Source organism: Penaeus monodon, chromosome 13, assembly GCF_015228065.2.
Source record: "Penaeus monodon isolate SGIC_2016 chromosome 13, NSTDA_Pmon_1, whole genome shotgun sequence".
NCBI classification, from domain to species: Eukaryota; Metazoa; Arthropoda; class Malacostraca; order Decapoda; family Penaeidae; genus Penaeus; species Penaeus monodon.
This window is the reverse complement of record NC_051398.1, coordinates 12232200-12239915: the sequence shown is the minus strand read 5'-3', so window position 1 is coordinate 12239915 and position 7716 is coordinate 12232200. Positions and strand designations below refer to the sequence as shown.

General features: G+C 35.8%; 2 non-coding genes across 2 annotated transcripts; both read left to right on the top strand.

Annotated features, from left to right (window-relative positions):
• Positions 1-262: 262 nt before the first annotated feature.
• Trnal-aag lies at positions 263-343 on the top strand. The gene has a single exon. It is a non-coding gene; the product is annotated as a tRNA-Leu (tRNA).
• A 3829-nt stretch (positions 344-4172) lies between these two features.
• Trnal-aag lies at positions 4173-4256 on the top strand. Its single transcript has one exon. It is a non-coding gene; the product is annotated as a tRNA-Leu (tRNA).
• Positions 4257-7716: the final 3460 nt, after the last annotated feature.

Below are 7716 nucleotides of genomic sequence, written 5' to 3'. Positions count from 1 at the left end.
AATATAAATATATAATATATGTAATATAAAAGATATTAATATATATAATAATAAAATATATATATATATTATCTATAATATATATATATACAAATATATATAAAAATACATATATATAAAAATAAATATATACATATATATTGATATATATAAATTATAATTATATATACGTATTTGCATACACATTTATGCAATAAAATTATTATATCATATCACAATTTATCTTTTTTTATCAAATCAAAAATTTCCCTTTAGATATTCAGGTAGCGTGGCCGAGCGGTCAAGGCGCTGGTTTAAGGCACCAGTCTCTTGGGAGGCGTGGGTTCGAATCCCACCGCTGCCAAGGCTTTTGGCACTGCAAAAGTGGCAGTGGCCGCCCTGACAAGGCCCCGGGGAGAACGGCGCTTTCGCAAATCCCCCCCAATTTAAACTGATCACGATACACAGAGCGGTAAACCTGCGTCCCAGCATAAATTTCTGTATAACATTTTTTCAGAAACCACAGTATACATGAAGTTCATCTCACTAATAGCTTAGGAAACTTTGTTCCACTTGAATTAAAAAAGAAATTGCAAATGAAAAAAAAAAGAAAACTAAGTACGGCAAGGGTAAGTAAGCAAACTGATAACTACTTTCATTTCTATCTGCATTATAGTTTAGTTTGTTCGAGCTCAGTTTCCTGATTTGTTGGGTCTGTTTCATGTCAAACAAAATCCTTAAACAGGGTTTAAACTATACTAATTATGCTATTCTAAAATGTAATTTCAATAACTGAAAAAGATAATTTATGAAAGGGGCGTCCCAATGACTAGGCTTAATAACTTTTGAATACACTGATAAAAATCGTCACAAAAACTATGGCATATCTAATAACATACAAACTGACATGCTTACTAGTTACTAGAACACGTGTATTTATGTTATGCTAAATGATATAGATGAACTACTCATGGTAAAAATCCAGTTGTGTACAGTGTGGGAAAAGCGGAAGTTAAAAGGTACAGCAGCATAGACAAAGATAAATTGAAACGAACCACAGAAATAAAGGAAATAATCAACTTTCACTTTTTTGGGGCGTGCAATTTTTTATTTTTGCATATATTACTGTCTCCTAGACCCAAGCAGTCCAATTCTCAGTTTTTTAAAACTATTGGTATTTTTCAAACCTTCTTATCGTTTATGAATAATCTACAGATCCTGCTTTATAGGAATAAAACGTGGCAATGACGATTTAAAAGTTTCCTTAAAGCACATTGTTTACCATTAATTTAGTCAGTAAAAATAAGAAAAGTTTTTGATTTCTCTAGTTTTTTTAAATTATCTCACAGAATGGAGGGGAAACCCTTTTGGCATCCCTATAGGCGAAAAAAAAAAAGAAACAATTCCAATTCTCAAATAACAAATGATATTTGTAAATAACTTGAAATTATCTCTTCCCGCATGACCTCTCTGCCCGTCGAATCACATATTAAGAACCATAATATAGTCCGATCTTACCACATCGCATCACACTATCAGCGACCTAATCACGATGAATACTTGTTTTTTCCACGCATGAACTGAGTATCAGGTTTATCGTCTTCAGAAATTTTACCATTTTTCCAAGTACACCTGCTTACAAAAACTACTAAGATTTTCCATTTCCTCCAGCAACAACCCAAAATATTGTGTGATATGAATAACCTAGCTATGTGCACACCACATCTCGGTATGCCTGGCGCACTGATGAAAGAGATGGTCTGCCGTAAAGGAAAGGCGGTTTGGCGGCTGCAGGTCAAGACCCCTTCGGAGAAATAGGCTGGGCTCTGAGGCGGAAGAGTTTAAAATTTTGGGCCCATAAATTTTTGACTTATAATCCATAACAATAATAAACATGAAATATTGGGATAAAGAAGAGCAGTAAATTTCGCCTATATTGAAAAGGGAAGTTGCAAACGAATACAATTAAAATAAACGAATACCAATTAAGGTAAACGAATATAATTAAGGTAAGCGAATACAATTAAAGGGAAACGAATACAATTAAGGGAAACGAATACAATTAAGGTAAGAGAATACAAATTTGGTAAACGAATACAAATTAGGTGTTTTAAAAGTGTAAACTGACATATTATTTGGGGTTACGCCAAATATGGTCTCGTTTGATGAAGCTCTTATTTCCTGAACTATTAAAACTACGTTTCATATCATGATTATTTACAATTGAGTGATTTCATTTGATTCATGCGGGGGGAAGGTCACGGGGTTTTGGGAAAATGTAAGGAAATGTGCATATTATTACATCTTATATTTGACTAATGGGGTAGAGGGTGCGGAAAGACATTGAATTTTATTATTTAATTTGCAGAAATCATCATATGCTTTTGAGGGATTAAGTTTGGGATTGTTTTTATCGGTTTTGTGATCCCGAGGGCAGATGAAATGATTATGGAGATAAACATTATTAACATTATCAGCGAATCTTAAAAGTAATTGAAAGAAGAACCCTATATATATATATATATATATTATATATATATATATATATATATATTATATATATATATATCCCCACATATACGAATAAGAATTCGTATACGTTATGCTAATTGGGATGTACTAGACGTGCATATAAACTGAAATTCATACAATTTACTACTGCTCGCGCACTTTAGTAATTGGTATATTTGATATATCCCAATATTTTAGTAAAGCAGTGTCATGTCAATTTTGTTTTTATCAAGGGTTCATCTCTTAATTCTTAGCCTAGTCATTGAAACCCGTTCAGAAAAGTCCGTTTTTATCAGTAGCCGGTTTCAAATTTTTTAGCCTAATTATTTAAAGCCCCTTTTATATACATAGAAAACTGAGTAGAAGGACCAGATGCTATATTATACAGTACTCAGTTTCCATAGGTTTGTGAACGGGGGTTCCCCGATAATTAAGCAAAATTATTTAGGGGGGTCGACGAGTCATAAAACGGACTTGGCATAGCACTGCTTTACAATATAGTTTAAATGAAATTTATACTAGATACTAACACGCGAGCGTGGTGGTCCTTAGTGTTTATGAACGCGTGCGTGTTTTAGTAACTGGTATGAAACTCAGTTTATATGCACTGTTTAATATATACCATTAGTTTTGAACGTCATATATTATTTTCTGCATTTTTTATCCACATATACCGGAAGATGTCTCCCCGATCTCAGCCTCAAACGTTAGATTTCGCTCCTTTACACTCGCAAAAAAATAAGTTTTAGATACTGGTATAAGGTAAAGCAACAAAAGGAAACTGATACAGGTCATGTTACAGTAAGAATCATTCGCGAAGACCTTACTACTTACTTCACACATCTTAATCCAACACAACATGGGATCTAAAACTTGATTTGTTATGGCAGGTTCTCTAATTCGTTTCTGCTATGTCCTTATTGGATTCGGTTTAGAACGGGACACAATGGGATTTGGTCATTTATATTGATTATCGAACGTCGTATAAATAAGTATAAATAATCCATAATATTCTTCTTCTCTCTCCACCTCAACACCCACCTTCTCGCAAAACCGTCGCTTTCCGTGCTTCCTTCCTGCGGCAGGCCATCTCCTTCATCACTGAGGCCGTTCCCCTTTGGGCATGAGGTGTAACACAGCAATAATGCGTTGGTTGCCGCTGAGGGAACATTTGAATCTCTAGAAGTAAAAAGCAGGTAGGTAGCTATTCTGAGGAATTGTGGCTGGAATGCGTTCATCATGATTGGACAGGTAGTCCCTCATCTGGCATTAAATGAAAGGGTTTATACATAAATCATTATATTATATATATATATTTTATATATATATATATATATATATTATATTATATATATATATATAATATTATACATATATACTACACAGTTTCTGGAGTCCAGGTGAGTTATCTGCATGACCCAAAAATTATTCTTATATCTGGGAGAAACTAATCCTAGCATATCTGAAATAGGCGGGCTGTTTTCTGCAGACTACTTTTTAAAACGATCTCATTTCATTTTCACTGTAATGAACTGTAGAACCAATAAATACTTGGGTTAATCCTGTCCACACAACAATGATATGCGTATCTGCAATGACCAATAAGTGGCTGTGCTGCATTTGTATGCTTTTTTTTTTTTTTTTAATAAATATTATTATCAGTGATTCTCAAACCCATCAAAGGTAGCGTGGCTCGAGCGGTCTAAGGCGCTGGTTTAAGGCACCAGCCCTCTTCGGAGGCGTGGGTTCGAACCCCACCGCTGCCAAGGCTTTTGGCACTGCTGTGTGGCTGGAGCCGGCTCATAGGAAAGGTCCGGGAGAACGCCGCCTAGGCAAATCCCACTTATCTGACGACCAAATACACAGAGTTTAAAGCTTGGAAGTGACTGTACCTGCGTCCCGCTGACAGAAGCTCAAATGTCCGCGAAGGAAATTTCAAGCGACGGGAAATATCTATCTCGTGCTACCTTTACAGGCACTGTGAATTATCTATAAGAGCGGAATACAGCAGTTCATTTACAGAAACCACAGATAACTCACCACTGACGTTCCCCTTAATGGTTTGGGAAACTGTTCTACCTGCATGAAAAAGGAAATTGCGATGAAAAAAGTTATGTTTATTAAGCGAATGACGCTCAATACATATCCTTGAGGCACATTTTATAATGCAAAAACGTTACCATGATTTGGTCAATTCATGAAAAAAATGTAAATTTTCTCTTCAGATTTTTTGTATTTCAGTTTATAGAAAATGAATCCTTTTGATAAAGCCTATGAAAAGGAAAATCCAACACAGACATTTAATTCTTCAAAATACCTACTAATACTTTGTAGGTAATTTGTAAATAATTTCCATACCGATCTGCCCATCGTATAACCGTTCAGAGCCATGAATAAGTCAGATATCGCCATGTCACATTATCAGAGACCTGATCCAATGAAAACTTCACAATTCCAACAAGTTGCTCCACACATGGAAATGAGTGACAGGTTATCGTCTCCCAAAGTTTTACCTTATGCCAGTTTTATCTGATTCCAAATTTACTGGGGATTCTCTAATTATTCCAGCATCGACCAATGTATAATGTGATGGAAATAGCTGTACTAGGTGTACATCACATCTCGGGATACCTGGGATATTCATGAGAGAGGGGGCCTGTTACAGGAAAGGGAAGTGTTGAAGACTCCCTTTAGCGGGGAGGAGGCTGGTCCTATGAGGCGGAGAGAGAGGAGTAAACTTTTCGTATATTTATTACTTATTATCATATGCCAATAAAAAACATACATATGAGTACTCCTGCTTCGTCCCTTTCCCAAAGTTCCGTCTCGCTCACTGTGATTAGGTAATTGTTACAAAGTCCCTTAATTATCCAGCGCGGGATGGCCGCGGATAATAGTAACCTGGATAAATATGAGTCATTTTTACAAACAAAATCATTTTTATCTGAAAGAAATTAAACATTAACATAAAATAGAGTATATGGATATAGGCAGACTCTTAGTTGTAGACTTTTTTTTGGGATCAATTTAATTTCATCACCGTGATGAATTATAATTTTGTCCCATAATGATTTTATTAAGTATTTGTAAAGGTCATGAGTGACAAAGCTTTTGGGGAAAAAATACAGCCAAATTACACAAAGCACGTGAAACTTAAAATGGCTTTGGGCTAAGGTAGCGTGGCCGAGCGGTCTAAGGCGCTGGTTTAAGGCACCAGTCTCTTCGGAGGCGTGGGTTCGATCCCCGCTGCCAAGGATTTTGGCACTACAAAGTGGGGAGTGGCCGGCTCGGGAGAACGCAAATCACACTCAAATAACCTACCAAATACATATACCTTGAACTGTCTGTAGCTGTGCGCCGCTGACAGTAGTCTCCACACGAAAAGGAATTCCCGCGGCATTAATACAATCTTTTGCTGCCTTTATTTGCGTTTTTACATGATCAAAAAGGCGGATATCACCGTATGTATGTGTATGTATTATGTATATATATATATAATATATATATATATATATATATTATATATATACATATACATATACATATACATATCATAACAATACATGTACATGTACATGTACATGTACTGTACATGTACATGTACATGTACATGTACTGTACATTACTCATTCCCCTCACACACACACATGAATTGTGTTGTGTGTTTTGTGTGTGTGTGTGTGTGTGTGTTGTGGGGTGTGTGTGTGTTTTGTGTGTGGGTGTGTGTGTGTGTGTGTACATGTGTGTGTGTGTACAAAGTGTGTGTGACATGTGGGGGTGTGTGGGGTTTCATGTATGTGTGTATGTGCATGTATATGTGTATGTGCATGTAAATGTGTAGTGTGCATGTATGTGCATGCATGTATGTATGTGTGTGTGTGTGTGTTGTGTGTGTGTGTGTGTGTGTGTGTTGTGTGTGTGCGTGTGCGTGGGGCGTGTTGCGTGTGCGTGTGCGTGTGCATGTGCATGTGCATATGCGGTGCATGTGCAGTGCGTGTGCGTGTGCGTGTGCGTGTGCATGTGCATGGCGTGTGCGTGTGCATGTGCATGTGTTGTGTGTATTCACACAACACATACAAAATACATAACATACTAATAGTAATAATAATAATAAAATATAATAATAAATAATAATAATGATGATGATGATAATGATGATAATGATGATAATGATATAATGATATAATGATAATAATGATAATAAAAATAATAATAATAATAATATAATGAAAATAAGGATAAAAATAATAATAATAATTTAATAAAATAATAATAATGTTTTACGTGTGAAAGTAAATATATATATATATATGAGGCCCACCGCGGCAGAAGGGTACAAAACGCCAAAATCATTATTTGCGAGAAACAAAACTTAAAGTTTTGGAATTTTTCAGAAAGTGTTAACACTGTACACAAAGAAGCCCTGAACACACCTATAGTTATTATTAAAGCAAGGAAATCACATTTCATTATCTATAACCCCATCGAGGAAATAAGGTAATATGGAATAAATGTAATATGTCCAAACCCTAACGTAGAGCGAGACCAGAAGCTGATGAGAAAAAAAACGCTATTTTGCCCTCGTGGGGCTTAGTCCCTTTTGCCGCGGCGGGCCTCATACATATGTTATGTTGTGTGTGTGTGTTTTGTGAACTACACACACCACACACACACACAACACACACACACACACACACACACACACACACACCCCACACACCACACCCCACACACCACTCACTCACACAGCACACACGCGCGCGCGCACACACACAACACACACACCACACACCACACACAACACACACACACACCACACCACACACACACACACACACAATATATATATATATATATATATATATATATATATATATATACACCTCTGCAACTACACATATAAATACTGGGGATGACTTTTTAAATAAATTAATATTTAAAAAAAATTTGTGCATTCATGTAAAGCTTCATCTGACATAATGACACTCATAATCTCTCATGACACTCTAATGACACTCATCCTTTCCTCCAATACCGTCCTCAACCCCCCCCCCTCGGATGGTCGTGTAAACAATAAATGTGCATAAAATGACGGTCTAACTACAGCAAATAATAACGTTGATGGGATGTGATAATAATGATATTAATAAAATATAGTTAACATAATACAGTATAATTAGTTAGTAAAATATATATTATAAAAAGATAAAGCATAAAATAAAAAAA